This window comes from Marmota monax, unplaced genomic scaffold, assembly GCF_021218885.2.
Source record: "Marmota monax isolate L192 unplaced genomic scaffold, Marmota_monax_Labrador192_F-V1.1 WCK01_AAM20220418_F8-fsc00111, whole genome shotgun sequence".
NCBI lineage: Eukaryota > Metazoa > Chordata > Mammalia > Rodentia > Sciuridae > Marmota > Marmota monax.
The window spans coordinates 3,287,780-3,314,846 of record NW_026695067.1 but is presented as its reverse complement, the minus strand read 5'-3'; the positions used below and the strand labels follow the sequence as shown (position 1 = coordinate 3,314,846).

General features: G+C 55.8%; 1 protein-coding gene across 2 annotated transcripts in view; it reads left to right on the top strand.

Annotated features, from left to right (window-relative positions):
• Lingo1 (leucine rich repeat and Ig domain containing 1) overlaps positions 1–27,067 on the top strand; it is a 192,308-nt gene that overhangs the window by 38,982 nt on the left and 126,259 nt on the right. Inside the window, exon 3 of one of the 2 annotated variants that reach the window (XM_058573805.1) lies at positions 7,958–8,185. The exons of the other annotated variant lie outside the window; for it this stretch is intronic. The gene's annotated coding sequence lies outside the window, so the exon portion shown is untranslated. The remainder of the gene's footprint in view (positions 1–7,957; positions 8,186–27,067) is intronic. 2 annotated transcript variants of the gene reach the window in all.

Below are 27,067 nucleotides of genomic sequence, written 5' to 3'. Positions count from 1 at the left end.
TGTGGTGGGCACCCACTGCCCCAGGGCAGAGCCGAGTCCAAGGTGGAGGCTCTCAGTTAGAGCTGCAGATGGACGGGCTATCTTGTGTGGTAGTGAGCTTGCTGTCATTGGAACTATGCAAGCATGGCCCAGGAGATAAAGAAAGACCTCCTGGTGGAGAGAGGGGCAGGATAAGGTCTTCCTAGCTGTCCTCAGTTCTGGGAGATAAGACAGTGTGGGACATAAGCATCTGGCCCGGGGCCCTCCTCTCCTTGCTGGATCCAGTCCCCGTGTGGCTGTGACTTGCTGTGTGATTTCAGCTGGAGCCCTGGGCTCTCTGGGGCAGGGTCCAGGGGCGCTGAGGTGGTGCAGAGTCAGCTCAGTGTTGGGGTTCGAGAGGACATTCCAGGGAATTGAGGCATGCTGCCCGCACACTCTCACTGCCCCCCTGGACTGGGACACTGGACAGGGCAGAGCAGGGCTCTCCAGGCCTCTGGCCCATTGTCTCCAGAGAGGGTCTCCAGGGGGCCTGGCAGGGCAGGATCAGCGCCTGAGCCCCCTCCCTGAGCAGCTCCCCCTCCCAGAACTGGCTCAGCAGCCCCTTTAGGGCATGGAGCTAGGGGTCGAGGAGGGAGGTGTTGGGGACCCATGGGAGCCTCAGGGTGTTCTCAGGACTTAGGGGAGGGCTGGGAGGCCCAGGGACCCCCTGAGTAGGCAGGACATAGACAGACAGCTGTCCCTGGGAGACCCCTTCTGAGGGTTTGGGAGGAGCACCTCAGCCTGGGCAGAGGCTCCAGGGCCCGGCTGGCACCCACATCACTCGGCAGGGCTACGAGGGCGATGGAGAGACGCTTGCCCTGGCTCCTTGCTCCCCCAGGCTGGGCCCCAGGCAGAGATCTGTGCAGTGGGCAAGTCACAGGGCAGCTGGTGCTAGAGGTGCCCCCAGGAGAACATGGGAGCCTTGTGCCAAGGGATGTGGGGCTGGAGTCAGGCTGGGTGGAGGGCTCCCAGGATAGTGGGGAGCAGGGATGGGGCTCAGTGTGGCCTGTCTCCGTTCACATCTCACCTGCTAGCATGCCGCCAGCCTGCCCATCCATCCGCAAAGTGGGGTTGGTGTCGTGGATCAATTGACTCAATTTGTGAGTCAGTTAGGTCAAGCTGAGCACAGAGTTAGTGTTCATTAAATTGTCTTACTTATTTATTTTTATATATTTATTTGTAGATGGGCACGATACCTTTATTTTATTTACTTATTTTCATGTGGTGCTGAGGATCGAATCCAGTGCCTCCCACGTGCTGGGCAAGTGCCCCACCACTGAGCCACAATCCCAGCCCCGTTTTATTTATTTATTTACGGGCAGTACTGGGGATTGAACCCAGGGGTGCTCACCACTGAGCTACATCCCCAGCCCTTGTTAATTTTTTTTAAAAAATTGGAGACAGTATACTCCTGGTGACTCAGGAGGCAGAGGTAGGAGGATCTCAAATTCGAGGCCAGCCTCTGCAAGTTATTTTGAAACTGGGTCTTAATAGATTTCCCAGGCCAGCTTTGAACTTGTGGTCCTCCTGCCTCATCCTCCTGAGTAGCTGGGATCCTAGGTGCGAGCTGCCCCGCCTGGCTGGTTGTGTTGTGTTAGTGCTGGAATTAAAAGTGCTTGGAGCTCCAGACGACCTCCTTCCTCCACAGCCTGCTGCTCCAGGCTGTCCATTCTGTGTCCAGGCCTCCCAGGGCCCGAGTCTCTGGGCCCCTGGGCTTGAGGGATGGGCTGCTGCAGGGACCTGGGCTCTAGGTCTCCAGAGCAGCAGCCCTTGCCCTGGCCTCCACCCGTTTCCTGCCTTCATGAGCTTGTGCTCTGCAGCCACGGGGGACACCTCCTTAGCTCCTAATCAGATTTCACCTGAGAGCAAATGCCCATAAACCAGGTGAGGCTGAGTGGGTGGAAGGTAGGGGGTGGCAGGAGGGAGGGAGAGGCTGAAGCCCACTCCCCAGCCCCCAGTCCCCAGAGCTGAAGCTGGTTCCTGCTAATTAGCGCCTTAACGAGCCATGCTAAGGCTTCTCCCTGAGCCCGCTCCCAGACAGATAATTACAATGATTTTTTTTTTTTTGGCTGCTGGGGGGCTCTTTAGGGGGGTACTTTTCTGGCTTTTTCAATGTCCATAGGGATTTTCAAATCTACCCACTCTCGCCTCATTTGGAGAAAGGAAAAAAAAATGTGTTAATGGACCTTTTTCTGCAGCTGAGAAGGACAATTTATGATCGAGGTGACAAACTTCATTTTAATGAGAAGCAAATTTCACTTTATTTTAAAGTCCAGCTCCTCCCCCACCTTGAATCCGTGGAGGTGGGGCACTGGGAGTGGGAGCCTGGGGGCAGCTCAGCAGGACCTGGGGTGGCCCAGCTGCTGGGGAGAATTCCCATCCTCCAGGCCCCGTGTCTGCCTGCTCGCTTGTCCCCTCCGTCCACAGTCGGGGGTTCTGGAGGGGACTGCGATGGCCTCTGTTTACAGATGGGGAAGCCGAGGTTACCAGACGTTACCAGACTCGCGGGCATCTTTGGAGCTGTCAGGGTTTGGGGGTGGGATGTCCACCCCGGCTACCTGACACCTCCCGTGTCCTGCCTGACCCTGGGAGTGGGATTGCCCTCTCCCCCGTCTCTCAGGGATAGGGCAAGGGAGCCCAGGTGAGGGAGGCCAGGTGGAGTCTGCTGGCATTGCCAACCCTGGCCCCGGGGCCCCCGGCTGCACTGACCAGGGAGGAGGCCAGGTTCCTCTATTCTGTCCCTCTTTTCGAACAGGAACCTTGAATGGTGTCCACTCTGGGTCTGGAGGGGGCGTGCACAGCAGAGGTGGGCATTCCATCTCCCCTGTAGCTCCTAAAGTCGGGGGGATTCTACTGGACCTGGCAGCCTGGCTAGAGGCATGGGTGGGGGGGTGATCAACCCATGGAGCCTAGAGCAGGCAGGCCGGAGAGAGGCCAGCAGACCGGGGACTCCGACGCCTGGGTCCCTGGCTCTGGTCTGTCCAGGATTCCAGAAAGGCCTGCTGATTATTATTATTATTATCATTATTATTATTATTTGGTTTTCTTTTTATATATACATGACAGTAGAGTGTATTTTGACATAGTATCCGTATATGGGGTTTGTATATTCTGGTGGTTGTTCCCATGATGTGGAGTTACACTGGTCGTATATTTGTGGATTCATAGTGAACACAGGAAAGTTACGTGGGATTCATTCTACTAACTTTCTTATTCCCATCCCTCACTCTTCCCTTCATTCCTCTTTATTTAATCCAATAACCTTGTATTCTTCCCTCCCCCTCTTTATTGTGTGTTAGCATCTGCATATCAGAGAGAACATTCTGCCTTTGTTTTATGGGATTGGCTTAATTCTCCTAGCATGGTATTCTTCAGTTCCGTTCATTTACCAGCAAATGCCATAATTTCATTCTTCTTTATGGCCGAGTAATATTCGTTTGTGTATATGTACCACAGTTTCTTTATCCATTCATCTGTTGATGGACACCTTGGTTGATTTCATAGCTTGGTCATTGTGAATTGAGCTCTTATAAAATGTGATGTGGCTGGGTCACTGTAGTATGCTGATTTTAAGTCTTTATTCTGAGGAATGGGATAACTGGGTCCAACGGTGGCTCCATTCCAAGTTTTCTGAGGAATCTCCATACTGCTTTCCAGAGGGTCGCCCCAATTTGCAGTCCCAGCAGCAATGTGTGAGTGTGCCTTTCCCCACATCCCTGCCAACATTTATTGTTCCTTGTGTTCTTGATAATTGCCGTTCTGACTGGAGTGAGATGGAATCTCAGTGTAGCTTTGATTTGCATTTCTCTAGTTGCTAGAGATGCTGAACATGTTTTCATGGATCCGTTGACCGATTGTACTTTTGTGACGTGACTGTTCAGTTGCCTGCTGACTCCTGAGGAACCTAGGAGGCTCCCTGGAGCTGGGATTGGCTTGGACTTGAACCCAAGGACTGCCTGGACCAGAGCTGAGACGAGGGGCAGGAACCCTGTACCCAGGGCTGCCCCTTCCCAAGTTACTGCATCTGTGGCTGGAGCCCGAGCTCCCTGTCACCTCAGGCAGAGGGCTGGCTGTGGCTTCTGGAGTGTCCGGGACCCCAGCCCCTCTTGGGCCCTGTGCTGGCCTCTTGACTCGGCTTCCAGGGGCTGCTCCTCCTAGCGTCCCCAGGGACACTGGGCGCTCTTGTCTGCAGAGCGTGGAAGGGGTCTTGGAGACAGGGGCCAGAGTGGGACTTCCTTCCCGTGATCTGACAACTTCTGTGGAGAATTCAGGACCGAGGGCTCACTGGCTGTCAGGCCCCTGGTTTTCCAATCGAGGACCCACTGCAGCCCCTTGCCGCCACCTCCCCTAGCCCACGTGGGGTGGGGCATGAGGACACTGGACTGTGGGGTCAGTGCCCTGTGGCCCCAGTCAGCACAGAGTGGGATCGCAGCCCTGCCACTTACCAGTGGGGACCTCAGACAAGTCCCTGCACCCTCAAAAATGGGTTAACCGCCCGGTCAGCACAGTGCTGTTGGGTGCTGCGTATGTAGTCGGTGCTCAAACATGGATGCAGATATAAAATTGCCACAACCATGACCTTTCAGAATGCCAGACCTTTGGGGTCCAGGGTCCTCGTGTGTCCAGGAGGTTGGAAGGAACCGTCCAGCCCCTCGCCCAGCCCCCACCCTAGGAGGTGGTTGCTCCCCCTGCCCCCCGGGTGTGTGTGTCACCCTACCTATGTTGTCCTTATCCTCTCTCTGACCCTGTTTCACCCTGAGGTGCTGATGGGTAAAGGGGACCATGTCAGAGGGTGGGAGCGGGCTCGGCGTTCTGGGTGATTTGAGCCCTGGGAAGGGCCACAGTGGCTTCTGGGGGCCTGGAGATGGGCCTGGCCTATCCCTTTGGGACCCATTGCCCTGACTGGCCCAGGCAGGAGGTGGGAAGGGTGGGTGTCTGGGCGCTCTCTGGCTGGGAGGCAGCCTGCCAGGCCAGACTGGGAATGCCAGTGTCCTTGGCTCTGGCTAGTCCATGGATCCGGAAGGGCTTGTTGATTCCTGGGGAATGGAGGAGGCTCCCTGGATCTGGGGTCAGCTTGGATTTGAATCCACTCCTGGAGTGTGGTCTGGGTGAGTTGTGTGTGTGTGTGTGTGTGTGTGTGTGTGCTGGGGATTGAACTCTGGGGTACTCTACCACCTCGCCCAGGACCATGCCTGTGGCTTGTGGCTCTCCCGGCCCCTGTTCCCTGGCTCTCTCTGGGGGAACCTCTCTGCTCAGTATGTGGGGTGGGGGTGAAGGCAAGCCTGGCGCTGTCAGTGAGGTCACTGTCTGCCAGGACGGGTGGGCGGCCGATTCGTTTGGCTCTTGCCCTCTCCCCACAGCACCCTGACCTTCATCTTCGGCCCAGTCAGCTGTGACACCATCCAGCCCAGCGGGGTGTGGCATGGGGGCGGACCGGACCCTGGCAGCTCCTCCCAGGGAAGGTTCCTCACTCCTGGGCTGACCCTGGGTGTGTGAGCGGGAGGCAGGAGAGAGGTCAGAAAGGCTCCAGGGGGACTGGAAGTGGGTCACCCAGAGCAGGAGCCACCCTGGGTGGGCGGCCCAGCAAGGGCAGGGGCCCGGAGCCCACGAGGCCCCTCTGGAGGCCTTTGTTGGCCTGTGGTGGCGGGTGGAGGCTCCACACCTGGGTCCCGCCCTGCCATGGACGGCCTCCTCAGTTGCAGGGAGGAGGGTGCTGAATGGTCACCGGCCCTCAGCTCTGTGGCCCTGAGCCTGGCCTGTGGTGGCTGCAGCTGGGGTCTGAGTAGTGAGGCCCGAGTACCACGGTCCATGAGTGGTCCCTGAGAGCCGTGGGAGCAGCGCAGGCCTGAGTGAGCGCAGGGTGAAGTGGAGGGACAGGGCGGGAAGAGACCTGCAGTGACTGATGTCCCTGGCAGAGGACGTCACCCCCCTGCTTTTCCCTGCCCGGGGCTGCAGCACCCCGTCCAACCAAGCGAGGAGTGAATCGCAGATGTGGATCCCCCGGCGGGGGGACATCGATCTCCATTCAAAGGTGGGTCAGGGATGCTCTCCCTGCTGTCCTCTGACAAGCCTGGCCCTGGCTGGCCACTGTGATGGTGGGGGCACGGGGGGGGGAGCAGACCATGATCTGTCCCTCTTCACTTCCTCCCTCCGTTCTTCAAGCCCTGGTGCTCAGTTTGCTGTCACCATCCCCGCCTGCTCCCGGGTCCCCATGGGTAAAAGGGGCCCTCTTTGCACAGACCTGGTTCTCTTCCTTCATGGCTCCCCTCTTGATTCGTATTCCTGGCTTTATTTGTTTAAAGTGAGGCCAGAGGCTGCAGCTGCCTCGGTCACAGACCTCTCCCCAGGGCCTGGGACAGGGGAGGCGCTCAATAAATATTTGTTACATGAAAGAAAGAAAAACTCAGTGGGCTTCTGGTGTGGGCAACCCCCACCCACAGGAAGCCCCCAACCAGGGAGCGGAGGAGGAGCTAGAGGAGGCCGAGGGTGTCCCGGTCTGCCCAGGACACTTAGTGGGAGGGGAGGCCGTGCTCTCCTGACACCCAGCAGGGTGGAGGCAGGTGCTGCCAGCAGGCTGGGGGGGGGGGCGTGCGGGTGGGGAGTATGGAACAGTGGGCACCCACAGGTCCCGGCAGGGGACAGGAGTGCCTGGGAGTCAGAGGTGGCCCCATGAGACTCAGGGAGTCCTCTTGGGTTTGTCACAAACCCCGCCGTCCTCTGTCTTTCCCTGCTACCTCTTGCAACTCTTTTTTGGATTCTTTGTGGGTTTCCTCCCTGGAAATGGCTTCTATTGGGATTTTTCTGGTTTCAGGCCTTAACTGTCGACTTGGCCGACATAAACTGTTGACTTGACCCTCCCTCCATTCCCTCCCTCTCACCCACATTTTGGGTTGTCTGAGCTCCCAGGTGAGCCACATAGTACTCCCTGATGACTTTCCCCTCTTGACAACTCTATTTTCCCTGAGGTTAATGGTTTGGGGGGGGGGGGGTTCTTTTTTTTTTTTTTTTTTTAGTCATCATTAATGCCATTGTCAACTGTGCCCAGCTGGGTAAAGCTCCTGTCTACGTAACTAAACGTGAGAAGTACTTCTTTCATAAATTCCATCTTCTTGAAGAAGCCTCTCCCTGAGCCTCATGACCTGCTCCAGTTCAGTTTCTGTGTAGACAGCGGCTGGGGTTGGCCGGCGCCACTGTTGGGGTCCCCCTCACCTCTCTCTCGCATTCAATCTCTTGCCTCCTGGATCCCACATCTTCCTCTTCTTAACAGCTTCCAGAAAAGTTGCCTGGCAGGTATCTTTGTGAAACTTGGCCGGTCTGAGCATTCTTCACCGAGTCCTGAATCTCCATTGCTAATTTGACTGGGTGTAGAATTCTAGACAAGACCTCCGACCCTGATCTTCAGGGACCCTCCTTTAATGCTTCAGGAACCCGTGTGGAGACATCACCATTGTTCCAGGATTGGGTTCTTTGTCCGGGGTTTTCCTTTCTGGGAACTTGGACAGTGAACTCCTCCTCCAGGTCCTGCATTCATCCCCCCAGCTGTCCTTGGTGGGTTTGTCTTTCCAAATCGGAGATTCACGTTCCTTTCTCTGCCGTCTTTGGATTACTTCTCTAAGGGTTTCCTGACCTCTCTTTTCTCGTTCTCTTTCTGAAACTCCTGTTGCCAGGCGTCCTGCTTCCTGGAGGGCCCTCTCTTCTTTCTTCCCTTCCTTTATTGTGTCTCTTGATCTTTCTGCTCCTCTTTCTAGAGCTCCTGGATTTTGTCATCTTGTCCTAATAGACGAAATTTAAAATTTTTTTCCTGCCCCATAAATATTAAATTTCAAAAATTTCTTATTTACTGAGTATGTTCTTCAGAATATATTCCATTCCTTTCTTGTTTATGGATATTATGTTTTGTTTTTCTGGAAAATTAATGAGACTTTTTTTTTTTTTTAAGTTTCCTGCTCTCTGCATCTTCTGATCTCTCCAAGTTGCTGTTTTCCCCCATTTGCTCCCTTGTGTGGGACTCTGCTTCATATTGAAGATTTCCTGCATTCATCCACTTAGCTGATTTTGCTGGGTGTCAGCCCCACTCTCCAGCCCTGAACAACACGGTGGTCAGAAGTTGCTGAGCTGGTGGAGTTGGTTTCCGAGTGTCTGGTGGTGTTCCATGGATTGCCTCTAGGTAGGAGGACACAGGGGCACCAAAAGCTGGTGTCCCTGACGCCTGGGTGAGCTTGTCTGTGTCGGGTCTGGTTCACGGGGAGCCCCAATGACAGAGTCTCCTGAAAGGACTGAGTCTCTGGAGGCCAAGTGGGAAGGGAAGGCTGGGGTCCTGACCCAAATTACAGGGTACAAATTTTCACCTACTCCCTTAGATGGTCTTCACCTTCTGTGTAGCCTGGGGTCTTCCAGCCCGGAGACCCTCAGCTCGATCTTCCCCAAGGGAAAAAAAATAACCACAGTTGCCGGGTTTCTGATCTTGCGACTAAAAGGCTCAGGGGTCACTCCAGTTAAACTGGGCTGACTGGGCTGCACGAAATAACCACACAAGAGACACAAATACCTTTTTCTTTGGGGTCGCTATGAGGCTCCTCTGACCTTAAGTGTCCGTAGAAAGAGAGAGAGAGAGAGAGCACACACACACACACACACACACACACACACACACACACACACGCTGACCCCTTTTATTGAGGAGAAGCTATTCAAATGAGGCAAGGGGTCAGGTTTCAGGGGGCTGAGTCTATCTTCATGATGTCCACTGTCAGCAGGTTGATTGACATCTGGGTAGGCCACACCCAAGGGCACAGTAAGAGAAGCGGACACACACAAGGCACTTCTATGGAAGATTCTATCCTAAACAAGGCAAGGGGTTATATTACAAAGGAACAGGTGAGCGTAGCTTCACCCATGGGGCTGTAGCAAGACACACCCATGCACGAGACACTGAGTGCCTCAGCACCAAGCCGGGGAGTGTGACTCAGTCACGTGTAAGGTTGGTCTCCCACACACAGTCTTGGATGGAGCTGGGGATGGGATGGCGCTCCTTGGGGTCCACCTGTTTCTTCCACAGCCCCTGCTTCCTCCGTCCAGGGTATCCGGCTGCCTGTTCCTGGGCTGCCTTCTGCCAGGTAATAGGACAGGGACTTAGGACTCAGCTTCCTCAGCTCTGCCAAATCAATTACCACTCACCCATCTGCTCTCCAGCTTCCAGAATGATGTTGCTGTTTCCTCTTCTTCCATTCTTGGTCCTTATGGACATGTACAAGAAAGATCCTTTATTGTAATGGGTTTTGCCAAGGAGTGGGGGTAAACCCAGCACATGTGGAATCCGCTGTGGTCACGCTGTGCGTCCCAATGCTGTTGGACATTGACAGAGTTCCTCTGCGCTCTCAGAAACATACGCTCTCCGTGAGCCTGTGGGAGGCCTCTTAGAGTGGCGTGGCCTGGTGGCCGGCCACACGATACGGTCCAACTGTTTCTCCGATTGCTTGGAGCAGCTCCCGCTTCCCCCAGCAGTGTGTGCGCGGTCTGTGGCTCCAGTGTGACACTGGGCAGTGTTGACTTTGGGTGTCCCCCGATGGGAGGTGGCTCTCATGCTCCTCCTTGGCGTCTCTCAGGACTCTCTGTGTGTCGGCAAGCCTCGCTCATCCGACAATTGCCTGTTCTTATTCTTTGACTTTTAAAACAGGTGGGTGATTTGCTGGGTTTTTTTTTCTTTTTTTAATTATTGATTTGCAGAATTCTTTATATAGCTTGGAAACAGAATTTCTTTTTCTTTTTCTTTTTTTGTCATTCCTGGTGTGCTGCAGGTCTATTCTTCTGGTCTGTCTGTGGCTTGTCTTTCCCTTTGTGATGTCTTTTGTTGCACAGATGATTTAAATTGTAATGAAGCTAAATTCCTCACCTTTAAGGCTCTTGATGTATATTGCTTCATTATCACAGAGAAAAGTTGTCCCAATTTGCCCTTGGAATGGGCAGAGGGGTGACAGGCATCCCTGGTGCACAACTGGTGGGTGTGAACACAGAGGAAGTGGGGGTCCCGGAAGGTGGTAATTAACCAACATCTAACACGCGAGCCGTGCGAGAGGCTTTAAAGTGCTTTAGAGGGAAATATTTCACTTGATCTTTAACCCTATCCTAAAAGGCCCCTTTCCTTGTTCTCTTTTGGAGCACTGGGGCCTCCCCACACGGGGAGGTCACTGGTGACTTTGATTCATGCTCAGCTTCGGCAGCAGTGGCTGGGCCCAGAGTCGAGGAGACTCCAGGGAGGTGGTTAACTAGTGTCCAGGGGAAGGTGAGAAGGAACAGCTCGCTGCTTCCCATGGTGGAGAGCATGTGGCTGGCTGCGGTGTTTGTTTCTAAAGTCCTGCTGCCTGGGAAAGTGGGAGGGGTTTGGATTCTACCTCTCTGGCTCTGTGACCTTGGGCAGTCTCTGGACCTCTCTGAGCCCATCTCCGCAGGGTAGACTGGGAAGGATGCTGAGGCAGCCCTCAGGGAGCTGCAGGGCCCAGTGACATTAGGAGGGTCAAAGCTCCTGAAGCTACAAATGTGCTCTCAGCTGGAAGATCTGTTCCAAGGAGACGGTGGGAGAAGAGTGGGCCCCAGGAGCACAGTGGAGGAGTACGCTGCACTTAGGGACCATTGGTGGGGGGATCAGTGCCCCTTGTTTCCTTATAAAAGGGCCTATGTTTTAAAACGTCCTCTATTGGTTCTGTATTTTAGTTATTTACTTTTATGTGGTGCTGAGGATCGAACCCAGGGCCTCACACGTGCTAGGGAAGCGCTCTACCACTGAGCCACAACCCCAGCCCTTAAAAGGGCCTTCTTGAGAAGCTGACCTTGACCCAGTGACTGGGGAGACAGGGACCTGTGGGGTGGGGCTGGATAAGGTTAGGTCTAGGGTAGGTGAGGCCATCGTCCCCAGCCTCTGCTGACTGGTCACTTGTCCCTTCTCTTGAGGCCAGGCTGGTCTTCTACTTCTGGGCCCTCCCGCACCTGAGGGGTTAATTTTGACGTGCCTGAGCGAGCTTGGCGTGGCGCTATGCAAATCCATACACTTTCATAAACTGCTTAATTAGGCGAATGTTAATGAGACGTTAATTACTGTTGTGCCCGCGGATCCCACGGAAACGGGGATTATGTTTCTCTTCAAACATCCCGTCTTAATTATAACTTGTGCTTAATTCTGCAGCTTTCGCCAGCCGGGCGAGGATGGTGCAGGCACCTCCCCTTCTGGGTGGTTCTCCCGGAGCGCCTCACCTTCAGTCCTTCATGCATTCCTAGACATCTTTTCAACATCTACTATGTGCCAGGCACCATCCTGGGTCTGGTGCTGGGGTAACAGAGAGCAACCTCTGTCCCTGGGGAGTGCCTGACCCTGTGGGAGGCCAGTTTATGGTCCACTTAACAGTGCAGGGCCCCCTTGGGGCAGATGCATGGGGTGCAGGGCTGCTAGAGGGTGAGCAGGGGCCAGAGGAGGAAGTGGGGCATCTTTTGGGGTGGCATGTCAGGGAAGGCTCTGTGGAGGAGGGGACCTGGGTACTGAGTGTTAAAAGCAGAAAGGTGATCATGGTAGATAAGAGCCAGGAAGTACAGGTAGAGGTCCTGCTTGGTAAAAGACCGTAAGGTCAGAGCCTTGTCCACTGTGTGGCTTCACTACATGCTGTCCCCCTCTGGTCTTGCTTTCCCTAGCTTCTAATCCACTGTCTTGACCTTGAAGCATAGGAGTCTGGGAGACTCCGTAGAGAGCACTGACTCTGCCCCTGGCCTCTCAAGGCCACACTTGATGTACTGGCCATATTCTGATGACCTGGTCAGGAATTGATGTGGGCTGTCTTAACCTACGGAGGAAAGAGGTCAGGGCAGGCTTCCTGGAGGAGGCTTGCCCAAAGCCTGCTCCTCTGAAGCTCTGAGACCCTTCTTTGCCCCTGCACTTGGGTTTTTGAGCAGAGGATGTGCTCAGTGTGACTTGAGACCCCACGATCCAGTCCTGGCCACCATAGCCAGGGTCCCCCAAACTGGCCGGCATCCACTATCCTGCCACTGTCCCTACTCACCCTCAGCCCGCCTGCCTTCATCCAGCAGGGTCTGCCTAGTGCTCTCCCAGCCCTCTGCCTGTCCTCTTCCTCCCCCAGGTGCCTGGAGGCCTCAGGTTGCTCTGGTTGTAGTCAAAGCTGCCAGGGTGAATTCAGGGGTGGTCATTAAGCTCCAGGACTTGGAAGACCCCAGAGGGCACAAAGCCCCACTTATAGGTGGAGAGAGTCAGAGCCTGGTTTAGAGTCGCCCAGCCATGAGGCACACCACCTGAGTCTCAGTTGCCTTGAGCCTTTCCTTAGGAGAATAGGCTGCAGGCCAGGCCCCCTCTGGCACTCAGGTCCACTTTATGGATGGGACAAATGAGGCTCCATGAGACCAGGTGACAGCCTGGAGGCCCTAGGTGCTGGGTCTGTGGCAGGGCCTTGGTGGCTTCTCTGGGTCATCTCCTCTGACACCACTGTCTTGGGGGAAATCTTGGGCAGGAGGACTCCAGGCAGAGTAAGTGGACCCCCGCCCTCCAGGCCCCTGAAGCCAGGGAGCTGCGGGACTCCCGAGCCCTCCGTGCCCTTCCCTCTGAAAACTATTGAACGCTTTCCTTCGAGCATTTAATTACAGCGGAAGATTATTTACCTGGAATGTGCTGTACCTGACCTGGACCAGATTGATGGCATTTCTAGAGTCTAGACATCTTAACTTGAAAGTGCGCAATCATGGCAGAAAAAGCTTTTAGCCCATTATGTGTATTTGCACAATTACACTGCAACCTCGAAACCGGCTACTGCAACCCAGGTATGAAAACAGGGATCCTCCGTCGTGGCTCCTGTGTGTCAGCAAGGCCGCTGGGACAGCCTCTGACTGCAGGTGGTCCTCTGCCTGTGGCCTCATCCTTCACAGCTTGGTGGCTGGTCCCTGCAGTGCTCCACCCTTTGCATCGGCGCAAAATTTTGGTTTAATAGAATGGCTTGAATTTAAAAATGGATGTCGGTTAACAGCAAAATCAAACCTTTTACAGTTTCCTTCATCATTGGGTGTTTCTAGCTGTAGTCCTAGTTGGGGCCTTAGTTGGGTGTCCTGTTAGCACCACCCCTCTTCCTCCCCCAGGATGGACCACTTCTTTCTGTGTCCCCTTGCCCCAGCCCCAGGCTCCACACGGGGCCCTCAGTGCAGATTTAGAGATTTGGAACCTCAGAACTGGAGGCCCCCCGTGAGCCTCTGTCCCAGGGGTCTCAGACCCCAATTCCCCAGAGGTCCGGCAGTAGGTGGGTGTGAGCAAGGCAGATTGGTAGGGTCTGTGGGGAATGGGAGGCCACCCATCAGCACAATGATCATCACCACGTGGAAACGCAGGCCCATGGTGGCCAGATGGGGTTTTCCCAAGAGAAGTCAGAAATCCAGATTTCTATGTGAATTGTAAAAGTTGGCCACTGAGTCTAATCTTCTAGAAGCATCTATGCCTGGTCCCAGCCTTCTTCTACACACATGCATGAAGCCCAGGGGGCTGGGCCTGGCCCAAGGCTGCCAGTGGGGGCTGAGTGACACCTTCACTTGCGGGTTCCCACCTCTATGACCCTTGTACCCAGCCTGGCTGTCGGACGTTCCCCTTCCCTCCCCACGGAGGAGGGAGCCAGCCGTCAGGTGTGCATAGCGACAACCAGGAACAGGCTGCTGCCGAAAGAAAGCAGGCGTGAGTCACTGCACGCGCCCTTTTAAGGAGGAAAAAGAAGCTGCCTCCTTTGAATTGTCACTCAGGCCCTGTCAGAGACAGGGCCTCCGAGACCTGGCAGCTACTTTCTGGGCCACGTCCCCCTCTGGGATGGGCGATGGCTGGCACCCCGTGAGCAGCAGGACTCTGCTCCCCCGGCTGTGTCCAGGGCACGGGGCTCAGCATGTTTGTTCAGTTGTGACTTTAAAAATAACACCGGAACTCTTTTATTAAAACGGCTGTGTCGCCCATTGACGTGTTTTAATAGGACGCTCAATTAGAGCAAGATTCACTGAGATGCCGACGCCCCCACGTCAGCAGGCATCTCTCTCCCCAGTCGCCCGCTCCAGCTGTCGCGTCTGGTGTGGCCTCCTGGACCCCACCAAGCACGAGACCAGAGTGTCCTTCAGCTCCCTGCACCTCTGGAATTATGGGATGGTCCTCAGGAGGAGTGGGCCCTTGCTGGTGCCCGCTGCATGCCGGGCACTGGGCTTGGCACGTCAACCTTGCTCTTTATGACCACCTGGGGAGGTTGGTAAAATTGGCATCATATATTTTTTTTGTAGTGGACACAATACCTTTACCTTAATTTTATTGATTGATTTTTATGTGGTGCTGAGGATGGAACCCAGGGCCTTGCACGTGCTAGGTGAGCGCTCTACCGCTGAGCCACAGCCCCAGCCCAAATTGGCTTCCTTTTTAATCTTGAAGAGTCACTTGCCCGTGGCCCTTGCCCCACGCCCACCTGGCTCTGGCCGTCTGGGGCTTACCAGGCTTTGTGGGGCCCAGCTGCCCCCCGCCCCTAGCTGCCCTCCGGCCTTGCATTTGGGCAACTTCCCTCCAGGCTGGACCTCTCCTCTGCATCACCCGCTCTCAAGCCCGAGGCTGCTGAGCTCCTGGGGGTTTCTGACCTCAGGTCAGAGGCTGGTGCGGGGAGGGACACATACATGTTCCTTTACACAGGCCACGTGCCCGCCCCCTGGACATCTCTCTTTACCTTCCCGGCTGTTAAATGCTCTGTAGGTCTTCAGAGAAAGCTCTGGTTTTACTTCGTACTCATGGAGGGTGGGGCCGTTTGCTCAGCCTGGAGCCTAGAGAAATCCTGGAGCCTAGAGAAATCTTGCTGCCTGGGAGGAGGGCCTCGCGGGCTCCCCGGGGACTGTGCACAGTCCAGCCCATCCTGGAACACCTCAGTCGGGCCCCGGGGTGAAGAGGGGACCAGCACTGGGGAGATCTGGGTAGGCCAGCCTCTCCCTCCTGATTCCTGGCCCCCTTGATGATGCCCAAGTTCTTCCTCCGCACCAAGTGCGGTCATGGATGGTGACCGCATGTGATCTCTTGAGAGGCCCAGGGAGGAGGCAGCTCGCTATAACCATTTCTCAGATGAGGAAACTGAGGCGTGGAGAGCGTAAGAAGCTTGCCAGGGGTTACAGAGCAAAGAGGAGAGCAGGATGGGAGCCCAGGCATCGAGCCCCACAGCTTGGAGGGCGGGGGGCTGGGCCATCCCCTTGGCCAGACTCAAGCCTGGCCTCCGTGGTGAAGCACCCTGGGACTGCCCTGGCGGTCTGGCCTCCTCCGGCCGGCCACTGTGTCTCTCTTGCAGAGTGGCCGTCCTGCTGCTTTCCTCTCAGCATGCAGGTGGGAGGAGGTACCTACGTTGGACAAAAAAAGGAAAAAAAAAAAAAACAGCTTTGGAAGCTGAGAGGCCTGGATCTCGTTGTTTGCTAGGGTCTTTACAGATGAGGAAATGGAGGCCCAGCGACAGCAGTGGCCCTGCCCAGACGTGCACAGTCAGAGGTGGAGCCAGATGCTGACCCCTGTCCAGTGCACGTTCTTCTGCCCCCACTTGTTACATCGATTTTATTTCAGCGATAGGGCTGGGGGTGGGGTAGGGGTCAAAGGGACCCCCTGCTGGGCTCCCTTTTCTTCTGCTTTGCCTCCAACCCTCAAACCATGTAGGCAGGGACACTTTCAGCCTCCCCCACCCCCTCCGTCTTCACCTTCCTCCCACTAAAGAAAAAATTGAGGGGATGGGAGGGGCGAGCGTTGACTTAAATGTTTAAATTAGCCTCACTTTGCTGAAAGCTGGGTGTCAGGATAAATCCATTCCTACAGCGTCATATATCTTTTCCTGATTGGAAAGTTGGTGAATAAATGAATGTTCTTCATATATTATTATGGCCTGACAGAGCCAAGGCAGGAGAGGCAGCCAGGGGTGATTAATGAGCAGGTCTTGGCTAATGAGCTGGAGGTTGGGCTCCTTACTGGGACCTGGGGCCTGGAGCCTGTGCCAGAGCTCCTGGCTCTGGGGACTTCCAGCCAGCTCCAGCCTGGGCCAGGTCCGTGGCCTCTTGCCTTCTCCTCCTCTCCTTCTGTCTCTTAGAGCAACCTCCACCCCTTGCTGCCTCTTTACCCGGTCTCTACACCCTGTTCTCTCTTCTCTGGGACCTGAGGTGACAACTCTTGTGACTCAGGATCCAGGGAGGGAGTAGAACTCGGCAGGAAAAACAAACGAACCATGAGACCCTTGCACCCACCTCGACTAGGTGTTCGCAATATCCCCACTGCGTTGAAGAAACTGAGGCACAAAGCTGACACGCACACAGCTCCCCGCGAGGTCTGCCAGGGCCGGCCACCACCTATGAGGCGGGCCGGGGCTGTCACCATCACCTCAGTGTTGCTCTGGCTGACCAGATCTCCTCACCCCAGGATGCTGTGTCCCTGGGTCAGTGTCAGTGAGTGATGAGTCCTGGCCTCTCTTGTCCTGGGGGCTTGGACATCCTGTCTTGTCAGATCATAGCCAGGACCCCTGAGAAAGACTGCCCACGAAGACCCTTCTCAGAGACATAGAGCCAAACATCACACCAAGGTGGTTCCCGAGGAGCTAGGGGGGCCTCCCCGGGGATATGACCCTGAAAAAGGACGTGAGGTGGCTTGGCCAGTGACCGAGGTGGCAGGCCACCGAGCACCTCACCTTCCTAAGAGCTGTGGAACACCCTCCCGAGCTTGGGTTTCATGTCCTATGGCTCCTACCCCTGTCCCTTGGGCTGCAGGGGCGGGGGTCTGTATGGATGGGGAGACCTACACAGCACAGGGGGACTGGGCGCATGGCACGGCTGTGTGTGTGTGGCAGTGCTTGTGAGCACGCTGGGCAGTGGCATATTGCAGGTGTGTACACACGTGGAGGTGTCCAGTGCCCTCGGGGAGGAGGGGTGAGTGGGATGGGGAAGGGGAGGGCTGTTCCCCTAAGGCTGTGCTCCTTCAGAGGCACTTTTGTGATTCTTCCAGGTTCACAGGTTGACACAGGGCTCTTAAATCAGCGGTGAGTGTGCGGAAGGAGTAAGGGAGAGCCAGGCAGCGAGGGGCCCAGATGGAGGGAAACATTGGGGTGTTCCCTTCCTCACAGACCAGGGCTGCTGACCCTGGGTTCTCTCTCTGGCTTGGCTTTCTCTCTCTCTCTCTCTCAAAATTTATTTTTAGGTGTAGATGGACACAACACAATGCCTTTATTTTTATGTGGTGCTGAGGATTGAACGCAGGTCCCGCCCGTGCTAGGCGACCGCTCTACCGCTGAGCCACAATCCCAGCCCCTTGGCCTTCTCTTGATGGTGTGTGTGTGTGTGTGTGTGTGTGTGTGTGTTTATTACTTTGCATGCAGGAGTCTGTGTATGTGGGTTGTGTGTCAGTATATGTATTGTGGAGTGTATGTGAGCATTTGTCCACCAGTGTCACTGGGATTTATTTATTTATTTAGCAGTACTGGGGATTGAACTCAGGGCCTCGCACATGCTAAGCAAGTGCTCCACCACTGAACTACATCCACAGTCTTTTTTATTTTATTTTGAGACAGGAGCTCACTAAATTGTTCAGGCTGGCCTTGAACTTGCTATCCTTCTGCCTCAGCCTCCAGAGTAGTTGGGATTACAGGTGTGCCCCCCACACACACACCTGAGCATTACTGTATTTTATTGCAAATATGTTTGTGACAATTCATGCCTGATTGTGTTGCTGTGTGTTAGGTTGTGAACATGAGTGTCAAAGTATCTTAGCTCCGTGGCCCTGTGTTCCTTGTGGACCTAATGAGACTACTGGCTCCATGACTGTCAAGCATTGTCCACACATGAAGGGCTATTTGCTGCCCTCACATGAGGAGCGATGCAGAGATGGGACCCTTCAGAGAATAAGGCAGGTCAGGGGAGCAGGGTCTAACCTGTGGAGTAGGGTCTAGCCTGGGGCTGCTCTGGCCCTTTTGCATGTACAAGGACCTGCATGTCCTTGTAGCTGAGGTTCCACTTCCCTAGCCCTGTCCTAGACAAGCTCAGAACCCTTCTAGCGAGGCTTTGCTCAGCTACACTGTCATTACAGGATGGTGAAGAGACCTGGTCCTAGTCCTGGAGGAGATTCCCCAGTTCCAACTCAGCATTAGGATGAGGAACCGGGAAGCAGTTAAGTGTCAAGTCACACTGGAGCTATCAGAGAACGCTTCCTGGAAGAGGAGGACTGGAGCAGGCCTTGGAAGACTGAAAGGAGATTTGGCTTTACAGAGGGGAATGTGGAGGGCCACCTAAGTGGAGGAACCAGAGAGGGCGAATGCATGGGACCAGGAAGGGAGCATGGAAGAGGCATGGAGGAAGCCAACCAGCCGGTACAGAAGGTCCTTACAGAGGAGAGGATCTGGCCAGGTGGCCACAGAGTGCCCAGCATATAACAGATGCTCAGTAAATATATGTGCAATGAAACCAGTCAGGGAATTTTTCACATGACCTCTGGGAAACTATGGAACAGAAAGTGTAGCTGTAACATAGTAGTAGCAGCTCCAGATGTTGATCCCCAGCAGTGTAGCAGCACTGTGGCTGCCATTTTGCACATACCCAAGGGGATTGGTATATTTTTTATGGAGATCCCAGGGCCCACTTACAGGTGGCTGAGGGACATGTTGACTTGCTGAAGGTGATGGTACAAATAAATGGTGGTATTAGTGCTGGATTTCAGGCTGACTCCTGCCTCAGTTTCCCCATCTTTACCAGGAGAATCTGGTGAAGATGAGTTTGGATTTGGTTCTCTCTGCAAGTTTTGGGGCTAGAGCCTGCTGATACGAATTCCCTCTTCTGAATGAGATTCTGAGCCTGGCCTTCTGGGGGGCTTCCTGCTTCCCCACTGGATCCCTGGGGGGGGGGATCCAGGGATCACCCTTCCCCTAGGTCAGTATGGGACCCAACCAGGGTTGGGGATTAGGGGCAGAACTGAGAATGCTTTGAACCCAGGGGCATCTCTATGCTCCTGAAGGGGACTGAGTGGGGACCTGGCTATTGCCCATGGCTGGTCCTAGAAGGAAGGGTTTGGCCTCAAGTAAGGAGAGTTTGAATATCTGCATGTGACCTGGTCTCCTTTCTTGTGCACAGCCCTGGCCAGGGCTGACCCTGTCCCATTCACTTTGTCTGAGTCAAGCTTCACAGCCACCATGGGAGCTGGAGACCCCAGGCCCCACTTACAGGCAAAGAGACTGTTTATGGAAGCTTGTGAGTTTCCTGAGTTCCCAGTGGCTGAGGGCGGAGCTGGGCTAGACCATATTCTGCCCCACTGAGTAGCCTTGGCCTGGCCAGGCAGGGTGGCTGTACTGTGAGGCACAGAGACTCAGCCCTGACTTCTGAGGGACCCAGCCAGAGGCAGAGTCCAGGAGCAGGAGGTGGCACTGGGACTGGATTATGGACTGGACTCTGCAGGCTCTTCTTTTATGGAGGACTCCCCCAGGACTCCCTGCACGGCCCACACAGCACAGGCCTGCTGCGTACTCCACACCCAGCTGAGCTGCGCTGGACAGAGCCGCCTGCTGCCCTGCCCCAAGGAGGGGGGTGCACCTAATGAACTAACTAATGTTGGCAAAGCACTTGGTGATCTCAGGCTGAGGGGTGCTCGGTGACATGCAAGTCAGAGGGATTGTTATCACCTGTGATCAGGGAGCTGCTGCTGGAGACAGGGTCTAGGAGCAGACTGTGGCCCGGCCAGTGCAGAGCCCCGCCAAGGTCAGCTCAGTAGCTGTGACTTTCCTTCTTCCCTCCCTCCCCACTTCCTCCCTCCTCCTTCCCTTCCTCTTTCCTGTCTCCCTTGTTTCTTCTTCTCTTTTCTCTTCCCTCTCTCTCCCAGTGGCTTTCCCAGCTCTGGGCTGGTCACTGGCTTTTTCATAACAAAGCCTGATCCCTCAGAGAGGCGGGGACTGGGCAGTGGCCTTTCACAGGTTGAAGGGGAGGAGCCCCTGGGAATGGAGTTTCACTGCCCCCTGTGTTAAGTGGGTCCATGGGGTGCCCCGTGCCTCGGTTATGGGGAGAATCCAGTGTGGCGATGCCCTTTCTTTGGGTTGCAAGCTCCATACCTGTGAGGCTTGGCCACATGTTGTTTACATGAATGTTGTGAGTGTGTGTGTTTGTGTGTGCACACGTGGTGTGTATCTGCTTCCAGACCCCTCCTCCATCAGACTGGGTTCTCAGGGTGTCTCTCGGCCTTGGCGAGGCTGTTAGTTTCCTAATGGCTGAGGCCGAACCTCCTCCACCAGAGTGGCCCCCATGCCCATGGTCCCTGGCAGTGCCCAGAATCAGCAATCCAAATAAATTGGCTTTCTCAGCTGCTTCCTTCCTCTCAGCCCCCAGCCCTCTGTCTCGGTGGCTATGTTCATCTTTTGTGCCCACCAGCCCAGGCAGGGCCACCCTGGATTTCAGCACCACAAACAGCGCCCAGCTCAGCTTGAGCCTGCAGCTCCTTCCAGTGGAACTTGGCATCACATGGCTTTACTCGGTGTCAGAGGTCATTCTGACCCAAGCCCTGCTTCCACAGGTGGGGACGCTAACTGGGGCCAAGAGAACACCAGTGACATCCAGGGGCACCCAGAAGCTCAGCTTTAGAGCTGAACTCTAACCCTGGTCTCTGAACCCCCACTGCAGCCCGTGGGAACTTTAGAAGACTCCCTCGCGCTGAGCCAACATACCCAGCAAACACCTACCCTGTGCCCATTTCTGTACCCAGCTCACGGATGGAGGAGAGATGGGGCATCAGATCTCTGTTCTCTCAGCACCCGGGACCAAAAAACCACACCACAACCCAGTGAGAGCAGGGCGTGGCGAACGCTGCGGCACGTGGCTTGATTCTATGAGGCGTGAGGCAGGGCAGGCTTCTGTGGGATGGACGGTGAGGAAGTCCCCTCGGAGGAGGTGGCACCAAGCCTGGAGAGGCAGAAAGGGGGGGATCGCATGGTCACCAGAGAGGAGGCTAAGTGAGGCTTGGCCTGCGTGGGGGTGAGGGCGAGCCTGGTGGGTGAAGGGCAGCTGGCAGCGTGGAGTATGGGGAGGTAGGCCGTGCCCGCTGAGGGCAGGTCCCAGCTCCGTGGGCACATGGCTGGTCCCCAAGTGGACACCAGGGGACTGTCCAGCTCAGGTCTCTGGTGTTGCAGCCTGGCCTGGCGCCCGAATCCCACCCCCTGCCTCCCCTTCCTCCCCTTACCTGGGGTCAGTGGATTTCGTCTGGAAGTGACAGTGGCGTGGCTGTCCAGGGGGCTCTGTGCCTTATCGCTCAGCCTGTGGCCTTTCCCGTCCAGCACTGCTGCCTTTCTCTTCCCCAGTATTTGTCCAAAAGATGGGACAGAGCCCCAAAGCCCCATGGGGAGACTGGGCCAGAGCAGGCCTCTTGCTGCCCATTGATTTGTGTTCTTTTGCTGCCTCCTGAGCCCATTTGCTGGACACCATGGGGCTGTGTTTGGCTTTGGATAATGAAATAATGTCCTCACTGAGGAAAGGATGGAGCCTCTGCTAATTAGCCCAGCTGCTGACTCTTAGTATGAGTCTTTACTGTCAGGCTCCTGGCGCTGACTGAGTGGCAGGAGCCTGTGGGGGACCTAGGGGTGTGGGGAGCATTGGGGTGACAGGAAGGGACAAGAGGGGCAAGGTTGGGATTTTCCAGGGACACTGTCTCCTGGGTCCTCTGCCCCCAGCAGGGTCGTCCTGGAAAGTCCTTGGAATCACATAGCTCTGTGTTCTAGCCTGCCACTTGCAGGCATTGTGACTTGGGTAAGATACAGCCCACTTCTCTGGGTCTCAAGCCACCTCCTCTGAAGAATGAGGCATGACTGCACCCGCTGTGTGCAAGGGTAGCAGTTGGGCTTGGGGAGATGATAGAGCAGGGTGCCCGGCACACAGTGGGGACATGTTGGTGGCTTCGTGTTCTCTGGTTGGCATCTTACCTTGGCATTGTCTCGGGTCTTGTTAAACTTGGGCACATACACCCCACTGTCCAGCCATGCGGCCCGTAGAAGGGCGGCACCTTCTTCCACCACCTCTGCCAGGGCCCAGGAGCCAGGGGGGCTGGCTGAACAAAGGCCAGTGTGTTTAACATGCCCCTTCCCTACAGCATGGGCTCTGGCGCTGGAGTCACCCATGATCCCATGGGAAGGGGCTGAGGACCAGGCCAAGGGATCAGAGAGGGGCCAGATGGAGACAGCTCAAGTCCTGGCCTTTCCTCCAGGAAGCACCCTGAGGGCCTGTTGGGGTGCTCCCTCCCTCTCTGGATCACCAGAGCCAGTCTCCTTCCAGGGCACCCCGTGAGTACAGGCCTTATCATCTTTCCTGTCCCTGCAGCTTTGCAGGACTTCAGCTCTTCTCTGGGACAGGCTCTGCAGGTGAGGTGGGTCACAGCAGAGCAGCGGTCAAGGCGGTAGTGATCATGGAAGAACTCACTGTACTGAGCCCTTGCCATTCAAAGCCCTCTGTGAGGCTAACCCCTAAGACAGACAGGGGTAGGTTTACTCCCGTTTTACAGAGAAGGAAATTGAGGCCTAGTGGGAGGGAGAGTCCCTTGAAGGTGTAGCATGGCTAATGGCAGAGATCAGCCCTGGGCTCACAGCTGGCTCAGGTCACTTGAGGCTGGAGAGCATTGTGCACCCTGCCCTGGACACAGAGAGATGGGACGAGCTTGGGTCCTCAAGGAGCTCCAGCTGTCAGCAGAATCCCCACCCACCCTGTACCCCTCCAGGCTTCCTCTGACCTGCCTGACCTCCTCTCTGGCCCAGCTCAGCGGTGGCAGTCTGTTCCTTGGACTTGCCCTGTCACTGACTCTTGGCTTCCTTCATGGTGGGTTTTACCAGAGCAGAGCAGAGGTTCGGGTCCTGTTGGCCAAAGTATTTCTAGCACTTGCCAAACCCAGACATGTAGTAGGTGCTCAACTAATAATTGTTTAATGGAGGAAGGAATGTCATTGTGTGCATTAAATGATACCATGTATATTAAGTACTTGGCACTCAACCACGTATTTATTGAGTGGGAAAAAAAATCTTTGAGTAGAATAAAGGAGGTGATGGGTGTCAAGCGCTTGGCTCAGTGCATGGAAACAGCAGTAGTAGTAATTGTTACCATCCGTTCTTTTGGAAAAGGCTGGGTGGATGGACCGGAAGTAGGGCCAGGGAGGGGGGAGAGACAGGGAGCGAGGCAGACACTGGAACTCCAAGGAAGAGGTGTCAATGGGGAGGAGGTTGGTTAGCAGCTGGGGGCCCTGACACCCACTCTGCGTGGAGCTGTGGATGGGAGCTCGTGTGTGTGCACACATGTGGGCGGGTGTGTGTGTGTAAAACAAATAACTGGAAAATGAATTTAATTATAAGGCACTTTTAATAGCTATTTATATTTAATCCTGCTAATTCTGTGTCTTGTGTAGCCAAACTGTAATTCTATTCTTCTTACTCACTTGCTAGCGAGAGTGGGAGACAGAGGCAGAGAGGGAGGCAGCCCCACAGGAAGGCAGCAGACGCCCCCCACCCCCCCACCCCCGGGTCAGCCCCCGCCGGCTGCTGACCCTGAGGGAGGCAACGGAAGGTCCATGTTTTGGTCTGGGCCGTGAGGCCAGGGGCCTCTGGGACACTGTGCCCAGCTGTCTTCAGGGAATTTGATTTGCTCATATTTACTGAGCACTTGGGATGCAGATGGGAGAACAAAAGAGACACCCGGCCTCAGAGTCAAGCAGACTCAAATTCAAGTCCACAAGCCTGGGCCTGAGAGGCTCCCTCTGTCCATCTGTTGAGTGTGCATGGTGCAGCCCTCCCCGGGGCTGTTGGGAGAATTGCATCAGGGAGGGTGGCCTGCCTCCCGGGCAGGTTCTCGGGATATGCTCATTCCTGTGCCCCCCAAGCTGACCACCCACCCGGGTTCCCACGGCTCTGGAGCTCTGAACTTCTTGGCAAAGGGAAGAGGACTAACTAGATGACCAGGATTCTGCTCCTGTTTTCGGGAGGGGCCCTTGGTGACTGCTGGAGGTCTGGCACAGGGTAGATTGGAGGGTGGCCTGGTTGCAGAGAGGCACAGGAGCAAGCTCCCTAGGCATCAGAGAGGAGGTCTACATGGTGCCATGGGAGTGGGCAAAGGGGACATATTTTGAAGAAGGGACCACAGGCCTGGCCCACAGGTCAGGAGCTCGAGCCTTCCGCTCAGGCCCCAGTCGGCTGCAGGGTCTCTGCAGGCTCACAGCCCTCTCCCAGCCTCCCTCTGGGTTCTGGTCGGGCGGTGAGGCCAGGGTGTGGGAGACTGCGTGGGAACCAGGAAGGAGCTAGCAAGATGGAGGGCGGGGCGTGGGCTGCGTGGCAGTGGAGTGCTCCATGGGCCCCGGGGTGCACTGGGCTTCTTACCTGATGCTGCTTCCTGTAGTCAGGCTGCAGGCCGGGCCCTCCGATAGCCCTGGCGCCAGGCAGGCAGGTGCTGCTGAGCTAGACCTCTGTCCAGGGCCTCCCGTGGGCGGGACGCTATGACTCTCCTGGAGCAGGGCCGCGGGGAGGCAGGACTTCCTCCACCATTGCTTCTTCCCCTGCTCTCCTGATCCTGACCCCTGATCCTGCCCACTATACTGACCCCTCCTCCCATGGCAGCCATCTCAGAGTTCTGGGGGTCTGCTGAGCTCTGCAGGGAGTCAATGGGGCTGGCCACGCCCAGAGGCAGAGGGGTCCCCCAAAGACTGACCCCAAGCCAGCCTGTCCTGGGCATCGCCCTGACTTTTCTTATGGGATCCCTGTAGGGCAGATGTACTGGCCCCATTTTACAGATGGGGAAACTGGGGCCCCTAGAGTTTCAGGGTTTGATTAGATCCAAAGACAGTTCCTTTGCTCTCTGGCACTCTCTGGAGGCCCCAGAGAGTGGGGCGATGGCTTGTTCAGAGGGTGGTCTAGTGTGAAAAAACGGCCTCCTTAGGACTGTTTCAGAGCCAGGGACAGTTTCCAGTTCTGGTTTTTGATCCATGGTGGCCCAGCAAGGCTGACCCTGAGGCCCTGCAGCTCGGAGGGTGGCCAGCGGCCCACCATTGGAGGCTCGGGATGCACAGAGCCCAGCTGGAGTCGTGCGGCCGAGCTTGGCTTTGGGCCTGCGGTACCTGGGTTCAAATCCTGGCTCTACCACTCCTGTCCATGTGGGCTTTGGCCAGCCTCTTGTCCCCTGAGCCTCAGCATCACCACCACCACCTGACATGCCACGAGCGCTGGTGTCACCACCTCCCTCCTCCCCCACCCGTCTTCTCTGCTGACGTGTGGAGGTGGGTAATGACTGAGGGTACGATTTCTCTCCAGGATAGTCTCACTTTAATAAGAGACTTTAATGCTTCCGAACCCCGACGGAGCGATGTTTCCCTTTAATGGTGACATTTCAGGCATGGTGACAGCACGGAGAGATAGCGGTGGGGGCTTGCCTGATTCCTAGTCGTGTGCGGCCTGGTTTTCTGGCCCCTCTCCCACTCCCCTCCCTAGGGCTCTGTTCAGGGGCAGGTCAGTGTCGTTAATTTGATTGAGGGATCTGCTCTGAGCGGCTCCTGCTCAGCCGGGCCTGGGGCTGGGCTGGCACTCTGCAGCAGGGCCAGCTTGGGCCCCGCCCCTCCGGCGAGGGTGACGGATTTTGCCAGCAGGCTTGTGGGGGAGAGATTGACCTGTGTGGGGGACCCTGGAGCTTGGCTGGTCCCAGGGCACAGCAAGCTGAGTTCTCCGGTCCTTAGTGGGGCCCTGCGGACCTCCAACACTCTCAGCAGCTCTCTGTGTCCCCCTTGCTGGTTCGTGGCGTCCTGCCAGAGTGTCCCTGAGGCTCGAACATCTGCCGTGGCTTCACTGTGTCATCAGAAGTGGTAGTGCAGGATGTGGGCCCACGTGAGGTCTGGTGAGGGAGAAGAGGGGTACAGGGATCAAGGATTGGTGCTCTGGACGAGTCTTGAACCTGGGGACAAGGGACCAGGTCTCTGTTTGGAGGACTCCGAGCTAAAGGCAAGGAGGATCTGGAAATGTCCTGAAGGAGAAGCCCCAGGGACCGGAGCTGGAGACCTGGGCTCTTTGGCTTCTGCGGGTCATTTACAGTGTGTCTTTGGGTCAGTTTCTGACCTTTCCGGGCCTCAGTTTTGCCATCTGCACGATGGGGATGGGGGTCTGGATCAGTTAATCACTGGACCTCTTCAGCACCCTCCATCCTTGATTTTAGGAAAGCCTGGGAACTAGCTGAGCCTGGGGGTGGGGTGGGGTCACCCCCAGAGTCCAGGGAGCTGGGGAGGGCTGGGAGGCAGATGTATGTGCTGCCGTCTGCTGTGGCCAACACATTCATTAGGCATCTCTAAGATGGATACACCCCCCCCAGTTCACCTGGCACACGAGCCTCGGGATTTATTTCTTCCTGAATGGTGCCATCCATCACGTTAGCTTTGCTGCCAACAGGCGCAGATAGCTCCTGCCTGAGCCTCCTGCGGGGTGGGGTGCCTTGTTATCCTGCAGGCTCCCCTCCCCCGCAGGCGTGCTCCTGCACCAGGTGGCATGGGGCAGTTCTGCTTTTCATGTCTGCTCCAGTCCCCAGCAAAACCCACAGGATCAGGCTTCTCTGAGGGCTTTCAGGGCAAGCAGAGTGGGCTTCCTGGAGGAGGCGGCAGTACTTGCTTTGGACCTAAAACATGGTTAGGCAGGAATTAGGTGGAAAGAAGAGGAGATGCTTCCATCATTGAGTTTGGGGGCGGGATGGCATTGGTGGGTCAAAATGGAGGAGGTCCCTCACTCGCGTGTACCTCTGGAGGACGCCCAGGCAGTGTTCACTGACCAGCTGATAGTCTGTCCTGGTTCTTTCACCCTCCTGCTCAGGGCCTGTGCTCTGTACCCTTCCCAGGTGGCTCAGGAACCATCCTGTGACCCCGCTCTGGCCCCTACATCCAGCCCTGTTAGAGGCCTGCAGAATAGGGCAAATTCTGCCCCAGCCAGCTTAGTGGACTGAGAGAAGCACTTCATCTTTTCACCTGTGTCCCCTCATGTGAGGTAGAGGGGTCGATCCCGCCCCGTGTGGTTGT